Here is a 24,897-nt window from a genome sequence, read left to right on the forward strand (position 1 = left end):
CAAGATAATAAAATAAAATGGCTCCCCTCTTCCTAGCTCACCCCTCATCCCAGGTCCTCTCGGTCTAGCTTTTCAGCGCAGTCTGTACACCCTGTGTTATCAGTTACCCGCTGTGGCTGGCTACATCTCCAGGCTGATGATGGAGGCTGCTCTATCCACTTCCAGATCCCTAGCACTTACCTGGCCAGCTGAACAAATGGGCCGTCTCTGCCCAGCTGCTTCCTATAGCCAACATCATAAGCTAACTTAAGAAAACTCAATTGCAGCCGGGCACGGTGACACACATCTGCAACCTAGCATTTGGGAGGTGGATAGAGGCAGGAGGATCAAGGGTACCAGGACCCCCCCACTTCCCCATGCCTGTAACAGTCCTACAGGTTTTGGAGAGTGCAAGGTTAAGCTGACTACATAGTGAGTGAACTAAAAGTCAGCCTGTCTGCCTAAAACTTTGGCAATAAATAAATAAATAAAATAAGGCAAATCTGTGATTGGCTGTTTCTGCTTTGTGGTTTCTGGGATCATTTTAGCTCAGCACCTCCCTCAAGGTTCCCTGCTCAGGCTCTGTGCCCAATGCTGCCTTAGCTGCCCCTAAAGCTGAGGTGTGCTCAACTATATTTTATGTTCTGGGGGAGGGGTGGAAAGTTTGAGGAGACCCAGGGGCTGTCCCAAACGTTAACAATTATTTGCTTCAAATGTTGTCATTTCTGGTGGTGTTTTCTTTTGTTCTTTCTTGTCTGAGTCTTGTCATAAGGAACACATTTTTCCTTTTACGATTAAAACACACGCAACTGAAGTGACCATCCCCTTCCAAAATAAAAATTACATGAGACGGGACTGTGGCTGAGGTGGCAGGCATGCTACTCTCTCTCCTTTCTCCTCTGGACACAGGCTGTTGAGCCCCCACCCCACCCCTATGGCTGAGTTGATATGATACTTCTCATTTGTAATTACATTGGTTCTGAACATGGAATGATGTCACTGGATAATTTGGAGACAATTAACAACAAACCAAAACCATCTTTAAATTGATTGCTTAAAAATACAGGTGGTTCACCAGATTTAAAAACAAAATCATGTTGGCTCAACATGTTGGTTAATTTTTTTATTATGCCTAATCAGCAATCTGTACGAGGCCTTGTGCCAGTCAATGTCGGGCCCATTTTAATACTCCTTCCTGTACTTAAACATCACACGAAGCAAACTTTTCTCACTTCCATACACCAGATTCAAGTGATGAAACACAGTATCTGGCTGAGGGTGCAACACACATCCAAGCCCACAGGAGCCACTGGCCTTGGCTAAGAGCATGAACAGAGCGTCCTAACCCTGGTCCTCCCAGAACAATCACAGCCCTAGAGCAGGGCTTAAGTTGGTACTTCACGGTGGCCAAGCACTGGTCCAAGTATTTCAAGTCAGTCTTCTTATTTAATCACACACCCATCCTAACCCCCACCACCTCCAGGACAAAGCCCTTTTATTCCTGTTTAAAATATGAAAATATATAAGCCTGGAAAAACCCAGAATGCAACAGGGTTTGACTCCCTGGGTCCCTGTATTAATGGCCACTGCTGTTTCCCATGCCCCTCCCCTCCTAATACTACAGACAGCCTTCCTTTGCCGCCGGCCTAGCAAACTCCCCCTCAACCTTCGTTCCCACCTGAAGAAACCTTCTGACACTTGAGCAGACTGCTCGACTCCCTGCCCACATGCTATTTTACTGAGCAGCACATTAACAAATCCCTGCTGATTTGACCTCGCGCTCTGAATGAGAGAGAGCTACAACCGACTCACACTTGAATTCCCCACTCTTAATAAGTATCAAAACAAGAAAGTCCCTGTTTCTAATTTAAATTTAAAAATAAAATAATAAAATAAAAAGAAGTGGAAAAAAACAAGAAAGTCACAGATCTGAGGCCTTCTTCAACCCTTGGGTAATAGAAGGACACCCAGTCAGAGTCCGGTATTCTAGGCACTGTGCGTATCTTAACGCAGTTAATCCTTACGATAAGCCCAAAGAGGAGGGCTCAAGGTTGTCGTCATCTTGAAAACCAGTGGGAAGAGCTTTAAAATCCCACCATCAATCACGGTCAGTTCTAGTAAGAACTGTGTTCAGAGCTCCCTGCCCACCCACCCCCCAGACATGCTCATCTCTGAGGTCCAGCAGAATGGGTGGAGTGAATTCTAAGCCCAAGGTGCCACAAGGCACACTCTTCCCCTCTCAAGAAGTAAGCACTCACAGGCCCTAAGAGGGCAGACTCCTGTTCCAGGCCCTTCCAGAGTGAATGGCTTCTCTCCCAGCTGCAGAGGGCTGGTAGGGATGCCTCCTCCGGTGGAAGCCCCTCCCCTGTTACCCAGTGGCCTGACTCAAGCACATCTTTGTTTTGGTGGCAGTACTCCATACTCTGCCTCCATCTCCACACCGTCATCCCCCTGCAGTGTCTCTTCCTGGCCTTCTCCAAGTGTCTATGTCTCCATTTCCTTCTCTAATAAGGACACCAGTTCTGACAACTTCAGAGCTCAGGCTAGTCCATTAGGGCCCATCTTCCCTGTTTTACATCTGCAAAACACGTTTTCCAAACGAAGTCAAGTTCAGAAATAGCCAAGACTGGAACAGACATGGGGAATTTTCTTGAGAGAGATACAGTTCAACACATCTCAAATATCCTATAACAATGAGCCCAGTGATATGGAGAAGTGACTCAGTTTCTGTAGTCAGTTAACTTCGCTATGTTGAGACCTTTGGGTGTTCGCATTACTCCTGTGGTAAATGGTTTGAGAGTCTGGAGTCTCACTATAGACAGAGCAATAAGAAAACAAACAAAACATAGCATGCTTTAAGCAAACAAAAAACTTTCTTTACCATTAGGAATTTTCACCTACCAGAAGGCAACCGATGTACTAAAAATATTCAAAGTTCAGCACTTTGGGCCTGCTTCTCCTCCCAGGCTTCGTATTTACCACGCACCCTCTACTTCCCAACAGAGCTTAGCCAATCACTAGAGTCAGCAATGCTCTATAGGGGCAGCATGCAATCACTGAGACGTCATGTATGCTGTGTGTGTCTGTGTGTGTGTGTGCTATGTGTGTCTGTGTGAGGATGTCCATGTGCACATGTGCACATGTGGAACCCTCAGCTCAACACCAGGCATCTTAAAACCATTCTCCAGTTTGTTTTCTAAGACAAGGTCACAAAACCACACAACACATAGAAAAAAGTGTTTAACGTTACATGCTTGAGGTTTGTTTGGTTGGTTGGTTTGGTTAGGGTTTTGTTTGTTTGATTGGTTTGTTTTTCGAGACAGGGTTTCTCCGTAGCTTTGGAGCCTGTCCTGGAACTCTACTTGTAAATCAGATGACCTCAAACTCACAGAGATCCACTGGGATTAAAGGCATGTGCCACCACCACCTGGCTTGTTTTATTTAGTTGGTGTTGGTGACGATTGTTTTGTTTTTGACAAGGTCTCACTATGCAGCTCAGGAAACCCTTGAACTTGAACTCTTCCTGCCTCAGCCTCTGTATTAGGATTCTCTAGAGGAACACAACGTGATATAATGAATATATGCATATATATGTGTGTGTATATACCTATATATATATGCATGTATGTATGTATATACATATGGGGTGGTTATTAGAGCAGCTTAAAGGCTGTGGACTGGCTAGTCCAATCATGGCTGTCTCCTGATGGAAAAGCCAAGAGTCCTGTAGTTGTTCAGTCCACAAGGATGGGTGTCTCAAGTGGTCCTTAGCCTTCTTAGAAGAGTAGGTTTTAATGCCATGGAAGGAATGCCCTGGCTGTCTAACAGATGAACTTGCCGTGACAGTGAGAGCAGGAGGCATCGTCTTTTATGTGGGCTGCCCTCAGAAGTCAGTCTTCCCACCTCACATAATCCAATCAAGAAAGGCCCTCAGAGGTATAGCCAGCTGCTTGGTTTTCAGTTGAGTCCAGATGAAATCAAGTTGACCGCCAAGACTAGCTATCACAAGTCTACACATGCTTTGATGTCATCCTTGGTCCCCCATAGCTGGAACTGCTTGGGAAGGTGTGGAGGTTTGAATGATGATGACTCCAATAGACTCACAGGGGGTGGCACTATTTGAAAGGACTAGGAGGTGTGGCCCTGTTGGGAGTGGGCTTTGAGGTTTCAAAATGCCCATTCCAAGCCCCAAGCTTCTTCCTGCTGCCTGCGGATGTAGAACTCTCAGCCCCTTCTCCAGCAGCAAGTCTGCCTGTGTGCTGTCCTGTTCCCCCCACCATGACTAAACCTCTGTAAGCCAGCCCCAATTAAAGGCTTCCCTTTATAAGAGTTGACATGGCCATGGTGTCCCTTCACAGCAATAGAACAGAAGGACTAGGAGGTGGGTGTGGCCTTGTTGGAGGTTTTGAACCCAATGTGCTCTCTGCCTCCTGCATAAGGTATGAATGAGTTCCTGGTTGCTGCTCCAACTGTCTGCTGTCACTGCCTTCACTTACCCCATTGTGAACTCTAGCATCTGTAACAATAAGCCCAGTAAAATACTTTTTTTATAAGCTGCCTTGTTCACGGTGTCCCATCACAGCAATAAAAAAGAAACTAACACAGCCTTCATGGTGTCATAATTACACCCATGTCCCACCTTGCCTGAGTTCAACTTTTAAATTCTTCAGTGACACATCTTCTTTGTATGCATTATATCCCAAGACGAAGATGTCAGGATTTTCCCTCCTGGGTTTGCATCTTGCTTCTTCACGATGAGTGGCCAACTGAAGTCACCAGGCCAGAAGCCCAGCTATGGAGTGGAAGCAGATCTTTCTGCCCTCTTCTAAATCTTGAGCTGCTCATCAAACGAGAGCCGGCTGGACATGGAGCACACCAGCAATCCCAGCGCTTGAGAGAGGCAGGGGCAAGCAGATCTTGGTGAGTTTGAGGCCAGTGCAGTCAACATAGAAAAATTGATCAGGACTGCATAATGAGACCCTGCCTTGAAATAATAAAATAAAAGAGAGGTTGGTTACTCGACACTCAACTAATCTGCCTGTGATGATCCCAGCTCTGTGAACATTGACGATCAACTTCACCAGTGTGTCCATGCTTCTTCATAAGAGGGCACATTTGGCACTGTTGATGCCCTAGAATGCATCGGGTGTGACAGTCACCATCACACAACACAGAAAATAACAACTTTCTTATTGTTGTCATCCTGAGAAACAACAACCTTCCAGGAAAAGAAGGAACCAAAGTACTCAGTTATTTAAATAAATAGATGTCAATTTTTTCCTTTCTTTTTCCTTTCTTCTTCTTCTTCCTCTTCTTCTTCTTCCTCCTCCTCCTCTTCTTCTTCCTCTTCTTCTTCTTCTTTTTTGTTGTTGTTGTTTTTTGAGACAGGGTTTCTCTGTGTAGCCTTGGCTGTCCTGTGTAGACCAGGCTGGCCTCGAACTCAGAGATCCGCCTGCCTCTGCCTCCTGAGTGCTGGGATTAAAGGTGTGTGCCACCACTGCTCAGTGAGAGCACTTTCCTGTTCTTTGAGAAGTCAATGTCACACCTATACACCAGCTGGACATCCACTGTGCTCTGTCCCTCTGTGAACTGTGAGAAACACATTCACATTGAACTTGGCAGTCCAGGACTCTCCAGACACCAGGAAAACAATAAAATATTTTTACAATGAGATAACTCATAGGCCACTTTAACAGATTTGGGGGAAATTGCTTAGCATGTATAATTATTAACCAAACCACTATTCAGGAACTGTCTTTGACATGACTGTGAGCTGACCTCGTATATAACTAACTGAAAGAAACCAGTGGTCAGTAGAACATCCCTGGAGTGACATGAACTGCCAAATTCACACAAAGGAGCAGGGACCCTGAAGTCCGGGTGGGCCATCAAGTGAAATAGACATCACAGAGCCTGGACATGTCCTAAAATCAAATTCTCAACCCAAAACCCAACTTGTATGCTTGTAGTCCACCAAGTATCTTAACTCAAGCACACATGACAGTACTAACAGGTTATTCTAAAGGGCAACCAAAATTGGTTTTGGAAGAAACAATATGACCTCCCGATTAAAAAAACAAAAACTGAAGTAACAGCCTTCCTCTGGAGAAAACACAGAAGAGTTTAGCAAGTAAATTCTTACTGCCACTCCACAGGAAATGCAATTTTCAGACCATATTAAATTTACAGAACACTCTGAGGCTGCCAGCCATTCTCTCCTGGTAGCCAAGACTCATCTTTTGTAATTATGCTGAGCATGTCTTCACAATACAATGTTCTGTGATTACAGAAATCCCTGGTTTGTTTCTAGAGAAAACATCACAACACCAATGACATCTTTTTAAAGCATTTATTACCTTTCATAGACTGGAGAAATTTTCTTTGTTTCAAAACCCAAGGAGCAACTAGGAGATGGCTCAAGGGATAAAGCATTTGCCGCCTGCAGCGTGAAGACCAGAGCTCAGACCTCCAGCCCTCACACAAACTGGCTGGCCAAACTAGCCGTGTCAGCAAGCTGTGGGTCCAACAGAGAGACCCTGCCTCAACCGTGATTCAGGAACCTTTCCAATGGCAAACTTCGACTCCACACACGTGTGTACCTACAAACATGCAAATGTGAATACACCCACACATGCAAAACAAACCAACAAGTAAATCATTTTAAATTTGGAAAATTAAGGCCAGAGGGATGACTCAGAAAGTGAGGGAGTTTTACACCAAGCTTAAGAGCCTGAGTTCAAGCCCCAGGACTCACATGGTAGAGAATACTGACAGACACAGGTTGTCTTCCCTCCTACACACACACACACACACACACACACACACACACACAAAATAAATAAGTAAATGTAATTTTGTTTTAATTTAAAGAGCAGCAAAGAGAGGCATAGTGGCTCACGCTGCTAAAGAGGCTGAGGCAAGTTTAGGGACAGCCTGAATTACACGGTGAGTTCCCAGCCAGCCTGGGTAACAATGCAAAGGACTGATGTAAGGAAATCGTGCTGATCAAGTGTGACCCAGGATCAAAACCTAACCCATAAGTCCTCCGAGCCTATGAAACCATGATCCCTGCGGGTATCACGGTGACAGTCTATCAAAGGAGAATAACAATAACAACCCAAACCAGGCAGCTCAACACAAGGCTGATCACTGATCTCTTTCCAGGAGCCATTTTAGAAGAGCTATCCTGTGGCTGGAGAGATGGCTCAGGGATTCAGAGCACTGGCTGCTCATCCACAGGACCCAGTTTTGATTCCCAGCACCCACGCAGCAGCTGTCAACCAGCTGTTAACTCCAGTTCCGAGGGATCTGGCGCCCTCTTCTGGCCTCCATGGACAGGTTCAACACAAAAGTGGTGCACAGACATGCACACAGGCAAAACTCTCAGACACATAAAACAGTAACACGTTGTAAATAAATCTTTAGAGAAAGAGAAAAACTATCCTTTCGTTTTCATCCTAAATAAGGACATATTGGGTAAAGGGTCATCATTGGTAGCCCAGTTATAAAAGTATAATCAATTCAGAAGGACTACCTCAACTGATGACTATCTGAACAATTACAAAAAAAAAAAAAAGTCAGGCAGTGGGGGCACTCGGGAGGCCAGCAGATCTCTGTGAGTTCAAGGCCTGCCTGGTCTACAGAGAGAGTTAAAAGAATCAAAAGAGGAGCCAGGCGTTGGTGGTGCACGCCTTTAATCCCAGCACTCGGGAGGCAGAGGCAGGCGGATCTCTGTGAGTTCGAGACCAGCCTGGTCTACAAGAGCATGTTCCAGGACAGCCTCCAAAGCCGCAGAGAAACCCAGTCTCAAAAAAAAAAAAAAAGAATCAAAAGAGAAGCTGAGTACACTGGCCACGCTGATCACTGCTCTAGAACAAGCATTTCACTGTGACACAGCAAACCGGACCACCAGCACGGTCCCTAGCATGTCACAGGGAGAGAAACTGCAGCTCCTCCAGCTCACGTGCAAACCCAGATCCACCTGCATCTAAGAAGACCATGGGCCAAAGGGCAGGCAGCCTAGGCTCCAAGGGTACCCTTGACAGAATAGATAGGAACATGTCATGGTTTCTGAGGGCAGTCCAATGAAAGTTCATTTTTACCAGATCAATCCTTCTCCAAAGGGCCTCAGTGACAACACGACCACATTGTGCCCCATGAGATCACATTCAACCCACAACCCCAGACGAGTCTGGGTAAGTATGTGGTGCCTGCAAAAGAAAGCTTCTGACAAGACAGAAAGTTGGTGTCCAGTTCAAGTGACAAGGGAATGCCGTCTGTCTCCTCCCTGCCCTCAGAGCTTCAGGCCGAGATGCCGGCCACCCTGACATGGGAACATGCTCTCAGGAGCTTCAGTCCAGGAAAAGTTCATTCCTCCTCTTTAATTTTAACTGCTTCACCCATTTTTAAATGAATAATTCCACGGAATTAAGTACATTCGCACAGCTGTGCAGCTGTTGCCGACAGCCATTCTCCGGACTTTTCTCCCCATCGGAACCTTGGTCAAACAGGACACCAACTTCCAGCAGCCTGGTTTCTGACCCTGGGAGCTCACTACTCTGGGAGCTGCTGGGAGTAGCAACCAAAAGCCTTTGTGCGTGGCTTATTTCACTTAGCATAATGCTAGCTCTTTGAGTCCCAATTGTCTCCAAGACACAATCCTGACCACATACCTTTCAGATGAAACAAGAAGGGACATATGATAATAATTTCACTCCTTTGCTCACTGCCAAAAGGTTACAAAAGCTTGGGAAGGAAGAGACATAAAGGCTAACAAACTCAGCCACCATCCTTCTCAAAGACCAAGTTTGCTTGGAAGTCTGTCCACTCCATCCATTCGAATGGGGACATCATATCACGTTCTTTAACACAAGCATCCATCAAAGTGGCACAAGGCCAAGCATTTGGAAATTAATCCCAAGGTCAACATGAAGGAAAAATAAAGGTGTTTTCATGAAAACCTGCACCCACCCCACTCTCCTATTACACATCCTTAAGTTTCGCTCTGATCGCAGGAAACTGTTCTTGGCAAGACATCATGGTATTGTTTAATAGCTAACGCTGCAGAAAGAAGGCAATACTGTCACAAATTTTCATCCAAGAACAAACGTTAAGCAAAAATTTATATAAACTCTGAATGCAGTCATCCATCCTCCCTTATCTCTCCCAAAGGGAAACAGCACAACCCCACTGAATGGAAATCCTGCTTTCTTAGAGGAATAAAGATAATAATGCCACAAATCAATGAGCTCTAAGGCCTTTTTGTTGTTGTTGCCTTTCTTTCTTTCTTTCTTCCTTCCTTTCTTTCTCCTTCCTTTCTTTCTTGTAATTCCCATATCCTCAGAACCAAGAGAGAGACAAAAAAAAAAGATAAAATTCAATGAAATGTCATACCTTATTAAAAGAAAAAAAAAACAAGACAAAAAGTAGGCTGTAGGCCTGGCATAGTGAGGTGGTTGACACGGAACTAAAACGCAGCAGGAGTTGACTTGGATCCGTGAGACAATGATACACGAGTGGATGGAATGCAGGACTTCCTGCATTTATTTTAGTAGGAACAGCCTCCAGTCCTGCAGGGAGGTCATTTTTAGAAAACGACACCGACCCCTCTGCCCCGCCCTGCACAGCAGCAGCTCCGTTTCACTGCACCACTGCTCTGTTTTTCCTGTCCGCATCAGGGGAACACATTAAATGTGAAGGCAACAGGGTTTTCCTTGGAGCTCTGGGACATGGGGACCTGTCCATAGCAACGGTCTCCAGCACCATCACCCTGCCTGACAGGTTCCCTATCTCTTCAGGAGCACACGGTATGAAAACACATCTCAACTAGGGATGCCAGAGCACAACCCATCTAAATCCAAAGCCCTGGACTAAAGGAGCCTCCCTGCCCCCTCCTCCCTCCCCTGCTCCTCCCTGCCCTGCTCCTCCCTGCCCAGCTCCTCCCTGCCCTGCTCCTCCCTGCCCCGCTCCTCCCTGCCCAGCTCCTCCCTGCCCTGCTCCTCCCTACCCCACTTAGGCTGTTTCTTTGGTTGTTCTCTCCACTTCCAGATCCTATATTTCTTTCTGCGTAAAATCCCACTGTATCTTTCTGGAAACTACTCTAAACAGAGGAGAAGGCAGCACAGATAGAAGCCTCTTTACCCACCTGTTAGCTGAGTCAAATGTTAGGGTTAGCCCATGCAGCCCAGGCAGCCCTGTAACTCTTAATCATCCTGCCTCAGCCTCCAAATTACTGGGATCACTTATAGGTATCCTTAACTATTACTGTACCTTTTCAGACTCCCCCAGGGGATCCCCCACAAATGAACAGCTTTGGCAAGCTCACCCCTTCTGAGTTTGTTATGCCAAAGAACCATATCAGAAAATAAATCTCTTCGAAATGGTTGACCTAGATCACCTGTAGTGTAACTTCAAGAAAGACCAAACTAAGCATACCTCAACTAAAAGAATATCCAAAGCCAGTACATGGTGGCTGACTGCCTGCAATCCTGGCACTCTGTAAGCAGCTGAGGTTTGAAGATAAGAGTTTAACATAGTTCAATTCAAGCCAACCTTGGCTATGCAGCTCTGAGGAAGTGCATGGGGGGGGGGATGGAAAGGGAAAGGAAGAGGGGAGGAGGAGGGAAGGAGGGGAGGAGGGGGAGGGGCTGAGGGAGGGGAAGAGGAAGGAAAGGAGAGGCAAAAAGAGAGGGGGAGGGTATAGAATAAATAGAATGGAAGAAAAAACAAGATTACTTCTTGCAAACGTAATGCTCATCCTTAGAAACACAGGGTCGGACACTTCCTCTCTGCTTCCATTCCCTTAGTCAACATCCAAAGCAGTGTCTGCATTTCCAGAAAATGAAATGGCATCATAATGTCCACAATTCAAGTCAAAACCTACACTCTGTTAAACCAAGGAAGGCAAAAACATGTGAGAGATGGGTAGGTTTTTGGTTTGTTTTATTTTCTACCATAGGTAGGTAGTCCAGTAAGGACTGATATTTCCTGAACCTTTCTTCTCCCTTTACATTGCCAATCTGATCAAACCGTGAAGCTGAGCTCCCACAGATGAGATCCTGTCACCACCTACATCAGGGATACAAGGCACAATTCATCTTGGCCAACAGTATTTGCTACCCATCTCTGAGTTCTGGTGACTCTTTTTTCACAAAAAAAAATCATCTTGCCCAGTTAATTTCCCTTTGTTCATATGTTCCCTTGTGTGACACGAGGATTACCGTTTTGTTTCTAACAAGCATGTGCTAAACAGCCTACTTTAGAAGTCATGAAAGCAGTGTCAGGGCTGAGACCCAGGCAGCAGACACCATAACAAGGTGAGAACAAAGTTTGCAAGGCTGTTTGGTGCACTAGGGAGCCCTTCTGAGCCATCCTCCTGGCCTGGAATGTGTTTGGTGCACTAGGGAGCCCTTCTGAGCTCCTTTCTGTCTCCTTTCTGCCTCCTGACCTGCAATGGTTGCTCTCCACGTCACATTGCTTTTCCATCTGGCTTTGCTTGTGCATTCTTTCAAATTTACGTGGTATAGATTCATTATTCATGGCACTGTGTTGCAGAAACATGCCAGGCTCTTGGCTCTCATTTCCTGACACTCGGGACATAGAATGTCACCACTCACACCACCTGATCTAAAGGGACTCCAGGCCCTCCGATCCCATCACTCTTCCATTTCACAGCATCTCCTACCAAGAAAAAAACTCCTAGTCAAGAAAATAGAATGGCTTGGATAGAAGCCTAACTTCTCAAGGGGGCTAGTTTAATCGCCTTGGCTAAAGGACCTGGGAAAGTGGGCTCCCCTTAAGCCAGGCTAAAGAGATAGGTGGAATTAGTTCTCCAATGAAATTCCATACTTTTCCTTCCCAGAATCCCCATCTCTAATGCAGAGGCTTAGAAGCTGCAACCATGTAGGGTCCTAAGTCCGTCCACCTTTCTGAATTATTCAACAAACTGTTAATGTTTCCTTTTCTTCTTCCTGAGCATGCTTTTCTTCACACTCTGGGCTTTTCCCCAACATTTTGGGCTCCCTTACTTTCTCTAAGGCCCCCCTCTCCACCACGTGGTGCTGCAGACCATTTGTACACTGTGAAAATGTGTCTTCGTTAAGGCACCTTCTGATTGGTTTAATAAAGAGCTGAATGACCAATAGCTAGGCAGGGAAAGGTTAGGTGGGACTTCTGGGCAGAGAGAGAGAGAAGAAGAGCCGAGGAATCTAGGTCCAGGAGAGAAGCCAGAAGACGAAAAGAGGACGTTCAAGATGGAAGAGAGGTAACGCCACATGATAGAACATAGATTAATATAAACGGGTTCATTTAAGTTAAAAGAGCTAGTTAGGAACAAGCCTAAGCTACAGGTCGAGCTTTCATAATTAACAATAATTTTCTGTGTCATTTTAATGTGAGCTGGCAGTCCAAAGAAAACTCTGTCTACAATGTGGATGCGTGTCTGGCCTGCCTTCCAGTTTCAGCAGAATGGCTTCTTCCCTTCTCTTCTCCAGGCAGCAGCTGGAGTTTACAGCTTGCCTGCCCTGGGCTTTTCTATTACTGTCTAATAAAAGTGTCCTTCGCTTCTATTTGAGTTCACTTTCAAATTCTTTTATCAATGAAACTGTGACCACCAACAGGTGACACTGATTTCTCCTGTATCAAAGAGAACGCAGTCTCCACCCGTGCTCATGGGGCCTACTACGGAAATACATGCTCAATAATAAACACATGAGTGAATGAAACTCGTTAGTAGCCCTTCCTCTCTTACCCACAGAAATGATGACTTAAACAACTGGTTATATGGTCTCAGTTACACATGACTAATTTCAATTCATCATTATCTAATGGTTTTGTTTCTAAATAAAAGGGCGATTTCTATGCTATTTGGCTTGCTAAATTAAATGTCCTCTGCCTTTCTTTTGAACACATTTTATTTCTACATTGGTCACATAGAAGAAGTACAAGAAAACTATGTTCAAGAAACAATAATGGGCTCTCTCTCTAAAGTATTCCAGAATTTAGAACAGGGGAAAAATGACTTACATGTAGATTCATACTGACCTCATAACATCAGAATATATTGCCTATAAATTCTCAGGAGGAGGAGGAAGAGAAAAAACAACAGATGCAGAAATGCAGAAAATGTGTTCTGGGATGTATTTATTAAATCCTGAAATAACAGAAACTTTTTCTCATTCTTAAGGCCACTCTTCAACAATATATATTAATCCCCGAGGGCTTTCCAACACTGGGAACTCAAATATAAAGGAAGTCAGAGCCATCCCACAAGGATCCACAGACTAATAGAAACCAGAGAGTGGGTGTAGATGAAGGGTTGATGACAAAGGGTGTCAGAAAACCCCAGTGGGAGCAAGGAGAACCACCCCTGGACCCTGCCCTGGGTGATCGTGCATACCAGTGACTTTCCGGTGTGTCCCCAATCCAGCAGCATAGATGGGGAATCAGTACAAAGGCAGACTTCCAACAGGCCACACCACAGAACAGGGAACTCTGGGGCTAGGGCCAGCAAGGTGTGTCTTCACAAGCCCGGGGTGACTCAGATGCACAATGAGATGGGCACTGACTAAGTGACTTCCTGTAGGAGGACTGACATCAGACAGATGCAAAACAGCCCATTGGGGATGAATACAGGCAACAGAAGCCCTCTGTCCAATGCCAAAGAATGCATGGCTCATTGTACAAACAGTAGCATGCAAGCCCAGGGCAAGACAGGAGAAGCAGATCAGCAAGGGTGTTGGGTGCCATGCCAAGCAGCTGGACTTTCCGCCTGCAGGCAGCACGGAGTCCCTGGAGGGGCAGAATAGGCATGCCCTTACCTGCAGAGGATTTCAGAAACAGCACAGAGAAGAAATGAGGGGAGACTTGGAGAATGACTGCGAACTCTAGAGAGAGGCGACGGTGGTGGGAAGAAATCGGAGGTGAGGGTTGGAGGTAAGTGGTGACTTAAACAGCAGAGACGGAGAACGGCAGGAGCACTGTGGAATAGTCTGAGCCGGGACTTGCCTGACACACCTGAAACCCAGGGAGGTGGGAAGCAGAGCGCTTCCCTGCTGGTACTGCCCATCATGCTGGCATGCTGGCTTGTAGCGGGTTCTTCAGCTGTCAGCTTTTTTCTCTACGTGAGCATTCTGAACAGGCAGAATGGCCATCCTGGTCAGCTTCAACACAGGGCACTAAGATCTGTACCTAGCTTCTGGGAAGCCAGAGATGCAAGCTAAGAGGTCAACACTGTCATTCAGGAGAAGACGAGTGTCATGGGGAAGGAAAAAGAAAAGTGCCTTAAGTCGGTCGCAGACTGCGCTGGGTTGCCGCCGCCGCAGCCGCCATCATGCCAGCCCCACGGGTCTTGGTGAGGTGGGTGACTCTCCAGGATGGGAGACAAGCCAGTTTGGGAGCAGACTGGATCCAGATTTCTTCAGCATTATTACCAGCTATTTGATAACGACAGAACCCAACTAGGTGCAATTTACATTGACGCATCATGCCTTACGTGGGAAGGACAGCAGTTCCAGGGGAAAGAAAGCTGCCATTGTGGAGAAGTTGTCTAGCCTTCCCTTCCAGAAAATCCAGCATAGTATCACGGCGCAGGACCATCAGCCTACACCAGATAGCTGTATCATCAGCATGGCTGTAGGCCAGCTCAAGGTCGATGAAGATCCCGTCATGGGTTTCCACCAGATGTTTCTATTAAAGAACATCAACGATGCTTGGGTTTGCACCGACGACACGTTCAGGCTTGCCCTGCACAACTTCGGCTGACCTCCACCTGGCCAGATACTCACACTGTTTCCTCCTCCCTCTTTCCCAATACTATCTCACTCCTCCAGATGCTCCAAATATCATACACATGCGAGGCGAGCAGGGCCGGGGTGGGAGTGGGTGCAGTGAGCCTCTGTCACCATGGCGTTGTGCGTGATGTTTGGATGCTAGACTAGTGCATCTGACAGGGGAAGTTTGTGTTGTGCATGATGTTTGGATGCTAGCTAGACTAGTGCATCTGACAGGGGAAGTTTGCGTTGTACCAGTGCATGCCTTGGAAAGACTTAAGTAACACAAAAGATTGTAGGCTTTTGTTTTTGTTTCATTTTGTTTTTTAATCTACTGACAAGTTGCTCTAATAACCCAAAGAAGTGAAGGAGAAAGCAGCTGCCTGACCACCCAGATATTGATTTGTTCAGATGTTTCAATGCCTCATGATACAATAAAACCACAAAAAATTTTTCTTAACAGTTTTAAAAAAAGAAAAGTGCCTTACTGTGGTGTGAATGAGGATGCCCCCACAGGCTCACATATTTGAATACTTACTGTGGTGTGAATGAGGATGGCCCCCACAGGCTCACATATTTAACATTACTGTGGTGTGAATGAGGATGGCCCCCACAGGCTCACATATTTAACATTACTGTGGTGTGAATGAGGATGGCCCCCACAGGCTCACATATTTAACATTACTGTGGTGTGAATGAGGATGGCCCCCACAGGCTCACATATTTAACATTACTGTGGTGTGAATGAGGATGGCCCACAGGCTCACATATTTGAATACTTACTGTGGTGTGAATGAGGATGGCCCCCACAGGCTCACATATTTAAATACTTGGCCCCTAGTTGGTTGCACTGTTTGGGAAGGATTAGGAGGTGTGGCCTTGTTGGTGGAAGTGTGCACTGGGGATAACTTTGAGATTTCAAAAGCCTATGCCAGGTCCAGTGCCTGTCTATTTCTCTCTCTCTGTCTCTCTGTGTGTCTCTCTCTGTCTCTGTCTCTATCTCTCTGTGTCTGTCTCTGCTTGTCTTGCAGATAAAATATGAGCTCTCAGCTACTGCTCCAGCGCCATGCCTGCCTGCCGCCATGCTCCCCGCTCCGACAATAATGGACTAACCCTCCAAACTATAAGCAAGCCCCCACTAAAAGCTTTCTTTTATATATTGCCTTGGACATGGTATCTCTTCACTGCAGTAGAACAGTAACTAAGACACTGATTTTTATTTTATTTTTTTACATTCTCTGTAGTCTGTTGACAGCAGCATCCAAAACCTGAAACTCCTGTTATGAAAATTCAACGGTAAATTTGATCCATTAAATGGAGTCCACAAAGTGCCACCTCCCTGTAGAAAGGGCTCTGAACACTTTTACGAAGTGAATATAAGACACGGTTCTAGGCCATGAAGACACAGCCACCTAACTGAGATGACAAGCTGGCTTTCCTCTATTTCTATTTTTGGAATAACCGTAAAGCAGAGGGCGGAGATGTTTCAGATCTCACTGATAGAAGTCTGTGCCTTTGCTTTGATTTTCGGAAATGATTCCTGGCAGGCAAATAATGTTGTGACCCAATTACTGGATATTTTGGAAGTAGGAGACACTCGGCTTGGGGGATGAGCCAGGGGGCGCAGAGGGAAGGGCTACAAACAGGCGCTACCACCTGCCCCCCACTTTTCCAGTCTCAGGGGGGAGGATGCAATGACAATCAGGAAACAATGTGACAGCTCCCCCTGACCTGCTTCCCGCTTTCTCACCGTTCCCAAAATAGACAGAGCTAAGGAAAATCATAAATATCACTCTCAGCCCTCTAGGGGAAGGTTTGGCAAGGGCATAAATTTGGGTCCCTGGGAGAAAAAAAAAAAGGATGAAAGACTAAGCTACTGAGAGCCCTAGAACCTAGGGGCGGGGAGAGTGAGAGAGAATGGAAACAGGACTGAGAGAAACACACAGCCAATTCTTACAGCAAAGTACACCCAAGTAGTGGGCTAGGGGTTCCTCAAATTGAGTTCTTGAGTCAAAAGGCAAACCTTGGTAAACCAAGAGTAATAATAACGGTTAGGGTCTTAAGTGGTGGCCTAAGCCCTTAACCCCTAGTAACTCCTGAGATCCTCAGAACCATGTTACAAACACATCTTTAACTTTCTTGCTTGCAGGTGAGGCCAGGGAGGCATTGCGTAATTATGATGTCCAACTAGAACTCTATCATTGGTGGACATGCAGCTACACCATGGCAAAGCGACACCAAGACCCGAAGAGTATTTTTTCAGCACCAAACCCTGCTACTCTCTGCAGGGCAAGGTTGCTCTATGCACTGTACGCTGGCCATCGGCCAGCAGTTCTCCCTCAAGAGTCAAGAAATAAAGTCTCCAAGCAGTGTCAAATGTGTCCTGCAGGGCAAAAGTGACACTCACACACACACACACACACACACACACACACACACGCACGCACGCACGCACGCACGCACGCACGCATGCACACAAGCAGTCTCTGCAGAGATACGAATGGCCAGCTACATTTCTGCCTTCACAGCAGGATGGGTGCCGGCAAAGGAGACGGCCTCCTAGGGCTCCAGAGAGCCAAGGGTGAAGGAGGAGCCAGGAAAATGCTTCTGCAGTGGGGAATTCACAGAGGCCATTTGCCACAGCTCCTCTTCCATGTGGCACGCCCACCACTGTAAAGGTCAGCTTCCTTTCTTGTCACTCCTGTAAAACCCCAGGCAGACCTCCGCTGCAGCACCCTGCCACCAAAGCTCTGGCACATTCCTCCGTCTCCCTGGACTTGGCACAGTGCCTGGCACCAACTATGCATTCAATAAACATTTGTTGCACAAAGGAATGAACACGTGAATCCGCAGCCTCTGGGTATCACCAAAAGTCTCTCTTCACTAATGATAAAGGCACATAGGAAACGTGTTCCTTGGGGAGGACCCAAAGTTCTGTTCTAATAGCAGGAGGTACAGTAGTGCTTCCCACGGTATCTATGCCCCATAACTGAGTGTTCTCATCAGGCCTCAGCCACAGCCACAAATTACATCACATCATCCCCCAAGAATGAAACAACCCAGGAAGCCTAACTTGTGGTAGGTGTCCCTTCCCACCTACAGATGGTTACTGTCCAGCAATGCAAGATGTTCAATGTAGAAGACAGCCTGGCCCTTGCCTAGAGCAGAAGTCTACTGAACAAACTAAACAAAGACCCCAAATTAAGAACACAGCCAGCGGCAAAGAACAAGCAGGAAACACACCATCTCCCAGGGTGGCAAGCCAAGGCCACGGGGGCCAGAACCTGAAGTCAACCTTGAACTGCTGGGGAGGCCCTGAAATCCTCATCCAACGACTCACCTGCATATGACAACTATCAGATTCCCCTGTGTTTTATTATTTCATCTTTAAATTTTTCAGACAGGTTTCTCTGCGTAACCCTGGCTGTCCTGGAACCTGCTCTGTAGACCAAGCTGGCCTGGAACTCACAGAGATCCCCCTGCCTCCTAAGTACTGTGATTAAAGGTGTGCACCACCATTGCCAGGCTTTCCCCTGTATTTTACACAGGAAGAATCTCTCCTGGAATCTTCCCAAAGAGTCAGCAGAGAAACTCGGTTCCCAGCATGCCTGGAAGTCACATCTGGATGCTCCTAATCCCTTGAGGGCTAAACCTGGGAAACAGAACTAACTGTACCACCAACAGGCAGATGCTGGCTAACCATGGGCTTTGAAAACGGCGAAAGGTAAAATTAGCTAGGTTGGCTAAGGAGTAAGCCCCAACAGTCTCCCTGTCTCTTACTGGGTGCTGGGAGCTGAACTCAGGTCCTCACACTTGCGTGACAAGTACTCTACCGACTGAGCCATCTTTCCAGGCCCACTAAGCACAAATTTCTGAAGTGTTACCTGAAACATTATTTACTTCGTAAAACTATTATTTCAAGCCTAGAAACCGTTTTTTCCTCCCCCGGACCTCATCCCAGGTATACCACTACCACCAAAGGAAAGGTGAGCAACAGTCGTTCTCCAGCTCCCTCTAGCCATCTCAGGCTCATCCTGGAGCGCATGGCAGCACGGGGCCCACACTAAGAAGACTATGAAGCAACTCTTGATTTCAGTTGTCTCAGTTCCAACAGCAATTCCTAGAATCACCATCTCCAAACTGCAAAAGCATGTTGTCCCGCCAGAAAGAGGTCTGCATGCAAAGAAACAAATGCCAAGTTACATCTCCAGGCCTGCCTGCTGAATTCACGTTTCAGCCGGTCACCCTGTCTGCTCGCAGGCCCTGGTCTTTCATCTTGGCACTCTGCTTGTCATTCTTGGGCTATAATTCAAAAATACTCATTGATTCCCAGGGCACTTGCAAAATGAGTTCCTTCACAGCTCCTGGGACGTTAGGTGACGCTACATTCCTGGAAGGCCCAAGGCTCCAGCAGCCCACCCACAAGTTCTCTGTGTTGCTCTGGCTTCGCTACTAACTCAATCCCAAAGGGCAGAGCTCTGCATCTAAGGACCAGATTCCCAGACTTAGCAATTTCATGGACCATTAAGCTGCCAAATGAAAATATTCCCATCCCTCCACAAAGGATTCTCACCCCAAAACTGGAAGGGTATAATCTCAAAGAGAAGGGGCACCTCTTCTCATCCGAGGGCCAGTGAAATACTGGCTCCACCATCATCATCGTCATTGCAGGGAGGGCGGTGAAAGCGCCCCGGGCCGACTCTCAGCCCCCAGCCTTGCACTGTGCTTTGCACACACACGAAACATTCACTCTGACAATGCACACAAACTAAGACCTGACGTCTAGGGGAGTGGATTGGAAGCTCTACATCCTGCCCCACCAGTCATGCCAAGCCTCTTCCTTCCCCAGCAAAGAAACTCGCCCTTCCTCTCCAGAACTCCGTAGTCCCTCCAGTTGCATCCTCCTGGACGCATGCTCCTCCTTCCAGCTCAGTTCAAAACTGCATTTTTTTAGACAACTAAAAATAACAAAGCCACACTTCCTCCCACTCCAAGCATTCCTGAAGCATACTTACCAATATAGCTAAACTTCAGAAACTCCAGGTACTGCCCAGCAGGCAAAATCCTGCATCGTCCACAAGAGACAAGGGACACAATGGCCAACTTCCTGACAGTCCCAAGTCATTACCATAAAGGAAAGCCTTAATGCATATTTCCACCTCATTATTCTTCTTATCTTCTCTCTCCTTTGTCTCTGTGAACCCATGCATTTTATACATTTTATATGCCAGGAATCATACATTGGGACTTTCCCCCCTTTAATTCTTTCTTGTTCCGTTTTGTCTGTGTCTTCTGTTGTTAGTTAATTAGTGAGTTAGTGTGCTGACCTCCCATGCCTTTAAGCAGATCCAGACTCCCTAGTCTTCACCACACGGTGAAGAGTTACCTCTTCCCCTACTTTCTGTTCTTACAGCTCTCTTCCTGTGTTTGCAGTTCCAGTCTTGCTCCTGGCAGGTGTCCAGAACCCTGACCCCCATGAAGGCTAGAGGCATTGGTGCCACTCACTGTTCTTTAAATAGGGCAATAACCCTGGCTACACTCTCCCGTCTCACTTAATTTTGTGAGCATTCTGAAAGCAATGCACGCATAACCCAGAACAGGACTGGTCCCCATGCTCTCTGTCCCATCTAGCTGGTACTCCTGCTACTATAGCAACCGACCACAAATACCTCTACAAGCCAATAAAGATGCTCACATTAAATGACAGTGACAATCAATTCCTAAGACCAAGAGTTGCAACTCTCATTAAGGGTAGAAGGTGAAGGACAAAACTGCTAAAATCCTGCAAGACAGATTCCAGCAACCAAGTCTCGGAATGCCTCCTCTGTGACTGGCGGGATGTTCTTAGATGACCTGGGAGCCTAAAGGAAGAAATTCTGTCTTCATAAGACAGTACAAAAATTTCCAATGCTAATTCATTTTAGCCAAGCCTAATCCCACCTCAGCCTCCTATCCCGTAAGACACGAGTACACAGAGTTCATCTATGACAACTGTTTTGTAGCAAAGGCAAAACTCAACGAGAGGCAGGAATTGGCCAAGGAAGGAAGGATATTAGACAAAACAAGGACAGGACAGGCTCTGAGAAGCACAAGATCAGCCTCTATGCTCTACACAAATTCCTCCCTCCTTGAATGGCTGTATTATAGACCTGTGGATGGACCAGAGGACATATGCTACTGCAAATCTCACTCTACAAATGGGGAAACTGAGGCCCCGAGATGTGAACTGACTTCTCGAAGTCACAGAGTGAGCTGGAGTAAAAGAGGAGCAGGACACATGAGCAAAGTCTACAGAGGCCCTGCTTGGTGGTCTTCCTATCAAATCCTACTAGACCCTTAATTATAGAGCTGCCACTGCCTCTGACAAGCCATTACAGCTGCAAAACATGCCATCAACACATATCGTCACGCAGAATGTACACTAATAACACTCCAAAATGGGTAATTCGGGCTTATCATCTCTAGATTTAATTCTATTTGCTGGTACTACAACACTGCAGAAAATAAATGAACACAAAACAATCTTAAAATACGTATGGAAGCACTGTATAGGCATCCACATCAATCTGAAGGCATGCTATTCTAATCAAACCCAACCCTAAACAGCAAATCAAGGATGTCTTGCAAGAGAATGCTTAGGGGATAATAAGGAAACACACTGAAATACTCTCCTATGAGAGAAAAGTTTACAGTGCTATGGGATCGAAAGTCTCCACCTCCTAGAGCTTTCTGGGACAGGTAACATTTATGTTAAGACATCATCAGACCTTCACTAAAGTCAGGCCTGGTAACATAGTATTCCTACTGTGTAATGAAAGGTGAAGACAGGATAATCCTCCAAGGCTCCCAGGCCAGTTAGCCCGGCATGCATAGAAGTCAACAATGAAGGAGAAAGTTTGTCTCAAAACAGGTGAAAGTACCAGGATCTACATCAAAAGGCCCTCTAACCATCACACGTGCACGTGACAAGTACATGGGAACACATACACATAAATGCATGCACACATACACCACATACAAGACACAGTATGTAAAGAGCTTAATATCTGTCTACTCATGTAACAGCCACTGGGCAAATGTTAGTTTCCTTAACCCAGGGAGGGAAAGAATCACCCACAAAACTGGTAATAATTTAATACAACATTTTCCTAGAACTCATCCTAGGTGCCTTGTCACTGTAGTAAGTAGCTGTCAGTCTCACAGAACACTGTAGTAATTCTCTGGATACTTACGGTGTTATATCACAAAGATATTGTCCACCTTAAAGGTGTGGGGGAGAATAGAAAATTATTAAGATTCCATTTCTCTTAGATACCCACTAGTTGGGGTAAGCAACAGAACACAAATCTAATAATCATGAGAAGGGTTTCAAGTGTTGATTCCTGCTGTAACAGAAAAAGAATCCAATGTTTGTTTGCTGTTTCTCCTCTGGCACAAAAAGTCCTCAGAAAATAGAAACATGACATACAAAATAACCGTTCTAAAATACAGTTTGCACACATGTGTTCTTGTAATATTTGTCTTTCCCTGAACAATGTTTGTAGTCTGTGTTCATATTACTAAAACAAAATGTAAAATACTCTTCTGTCACACTGCAGATCCTCAAACCGTTTCAACGACTACTCTGTGAAGTTTCCGGAAGCAGGATTTAGCTGGCTCCTTAAAGGTATAGTTTAGAGAATCCACTGAAGGAAGAAATACAGTGTAAGAGGACATCAGCACGTTCACCCGAAAAGAATCTCAAGGGGAGCCCTTTCTCAAAGGTTCTGAGCAAGCGTGGTGTGAGGCCTTCCATTTCTGGGAACTCTCTGAAGGGGTCTACCAATCTAGCACACAAGTTAAAAAGGACGGTGGTAGCCACCTTGTACCCGTGGAACGTCTCCTGCCCTCCCCCCAAATCCACACTCCACAGACGGGACCACTCTGCACTCCTGCCCCACCCCACGCCCACACTCCACGGACGACGGGACCACTCTGCACTCCTGTCCCCACCCCATGCCCACATCCCACAGACGGGACCACTCTGCACTCCTGCCCCCTCTACCCCGTGCCCACACTCCACGGACGGGACCACTCTGCCCTCCTGCCCCACCCCATGCCCACACTCCACGGACGACGGGACCACTCTGCACTCCTGCCCCACCCCACGCCCACACTCCACGGACTACGGGACCGCTCTGCACTCCTGCCCCCAACACTCTCTTCATATTTCTGCTTGCCTGCAGGGATTGGAGTTGCCATCCTCAGGACAATTACCATCTTTCCAAACAGGTGCCATTTCTAAGATTCTGCTAAGCGTCTGCAAACAGGTGAGCAAATTCTGCTTTCAAGGTACAAACAGAAAACAAGACAAAGCCTGTTCCTAAGTTCATTTTTTAAAAAAGTCCCTCAAGTGTGCTGTTTCTGCAAGGTCAGTCACACAAATTAAGGTCTGCCATGGCCATTTTGGGGAAGGATCCATAATACCATGACAAGAAAGAAAAAAGATTTAAGAGACCAAATCCTAAAACAACCCTGCCAAAATGTATTCTTAAATCAGTGACATGAAGAAACAGATAACAAAAAGGGCAGCACCACAAAGTTTCTTATTTCTTGAAAATTAAGATGATGTTGATGTTACCATTTTATGATGCTCTTTTATGACTTTCACTTAAGTCATGCAACAGGCACAAGGCAAAGCCAGTGACAGGACTTTTTAAAACTGCCCCCTTTAAGAGCCCACTGGGCTTCCAACTCTGACCTAATTCTCTCCACATGAGCCTCTCAGGTCATCCCCAAACGATCGGGACAGTCGTGGCTGTACAGAACCTGGCTACATAAACGGTCCCAATTCTCCATCTGATTTCTCCAATTTTTTTTTCTTTAAAGCCCCCACACTCCCTTGGCCTTTTGCGCCCCCGACCTCCTGTTTCCAGACCTCTCCGCCAACGATGTGGAGGGACCACCTCTCATTGTTTCTCCGGGACTCCGCATCCCTCCCTCCGCCCAGCTAGTTTTCGTCGCACAAATGTCATTTCTGGCGTATGAGCCACCATTCCTCCCAGCGGGCAGCAGTGGGACGTTCGGGACCCCCGATGACCGGCTTCCCCGATCCAGCCCTCGGCACACAGCCATTTTCTGGTTAAAACGCTCTCTGCTTTGCAGAAGGGACAGGAACTTTGCCCCCTTCTCCTCTCGGGGCAGCTGGGCTCTCTGCACCCCTGGAGTCGCTGGCCAGGTCTCTGAATCTCCCGCAAGAGCGCGCCGCCCGGCTGGCAGGCCGGTTCCAGGGGAAGGGGGCGTGCTCTGCTCGTCTCCCGCTCCCACCCGCACTTTGTCCTCTGCAGTCTCCGCCTGGGCACAGCCCCGCGACCCAGTGTCCTCGCCCCTACCCTGCCGAGCCCCAGCTGCGGATGGGAGTGACGGGGCGAGCCCGCAGCTACAGCACCGGCCCTGCGGCGCGGGCGCGGGGTGCGCGGGACTCCGCAGCGGGCGCCTGCTGCAGATGCAGCGGCAGCTGCTGCAGCTGGGGCTGCGGCTGGGCGGCCGGCAGTGACCGCCAGAAACCGAGCGGCAACAAGCAGCCAGGCTCGCCGGCTGCCGGGCTCCCGCGCCGCACTCCGGGCCACCCCCCGCCTGCCCTGGATCACCAGGCTGAGGGCATGAGGAAAGCGGGGCTCACCGGCGCAGCGCGACGTTCGATCGTCTGCGGCTCCGGCTCCTAGGTCTCGCGGTCCGCTGAGCGCCGGGATCAGCTGCTGGCAGCAGCACGCGAGCTTCCTACTTAGAGCAGCGCTGGCTCCGGCGACTGAGCATGCCCAGTGCGGCTCCGCGAGGCCCGCGCAGGGAGCAGCGACGGCGACGAGATTCCACTTCTCCAGGCTTTGGCGGCGGCTGCGCGAGGAAAGGCTCCGAGGGGCCTGGCGGAGCCGGGCGAACCCAGCTAGGCGGGGCCGGGGGCGGAGGCCGCAGCGGAAGGGGGCGGGCCGCGCTCCCAGGGCGACCCCTGCAGGTGGAGAAGGCGCGGCGGCGGCACAACCGAGAGGCAGGGGGCGCCAGGGTGACACCCAGAAGCTGGGGGCGCGGGGCAGCCGGGGTATCCCCTCCAGGTGGCCTGGCGTCTGTCTGCACCAAAAGGCAGTTGGGGGAACTCGTCTCCCACACGTCTGCG

At 47.5% G+C, this 24,897-nt stretch overlaps 1 protein-coding gene and 1 pseudogene across 14 annotated transcripts in view; one reads left to right on the forward strand and one right to left on the reverse strand.

The window, feature by feature from the left end:
* The window catches only part of Apbb2 (amyloid beta precursor protein binding family B member 2), a 369,114-nt gene that overhangs the window by 288,085 nt on the left and 56,132 nt on the right, over nt 1–24,897 (reverse strand). For 13 of the 14 annotated variants that reach the window (XM_013116544.3, XM_005074369.4, XM_013116550.3 and 10 more), the window contains exon 1: nt 24,409–24,520. The exons of the other annotated variant lie outside the window; for it this stretch is intronic. The gene's annotated coding sequence lies outside the window, so the exon portion shown is untranslated. Of the gene's footprint in view, nt 1–24,408; nt 24,521–24,897 lie in introns of those variants that run through there. 14 annotated transcript variants of the gene reach the window in all.
* LOC101825669 lies at nt 14,352–14,826 on the forward strand (annotated as a pseudogene).

Source organism: Mesocricetus auratus, unplaced genomic scaffold (genome assembly GCF_017639785.1).
Source record: "Mesocricetus auratus isolate SY011 unplaced genomic scaffold, BCM_Maur_2.0 Super-Scaffold_100006, whole genome shotgun sequence".
In the NCBI taxonomy this organism is placed as follows: Eukaryota; Metazoa; Chordata; class Mammalia; order Rodentia; family Cricetidae; genus Mesocricetus; species Mesocricetus auratus.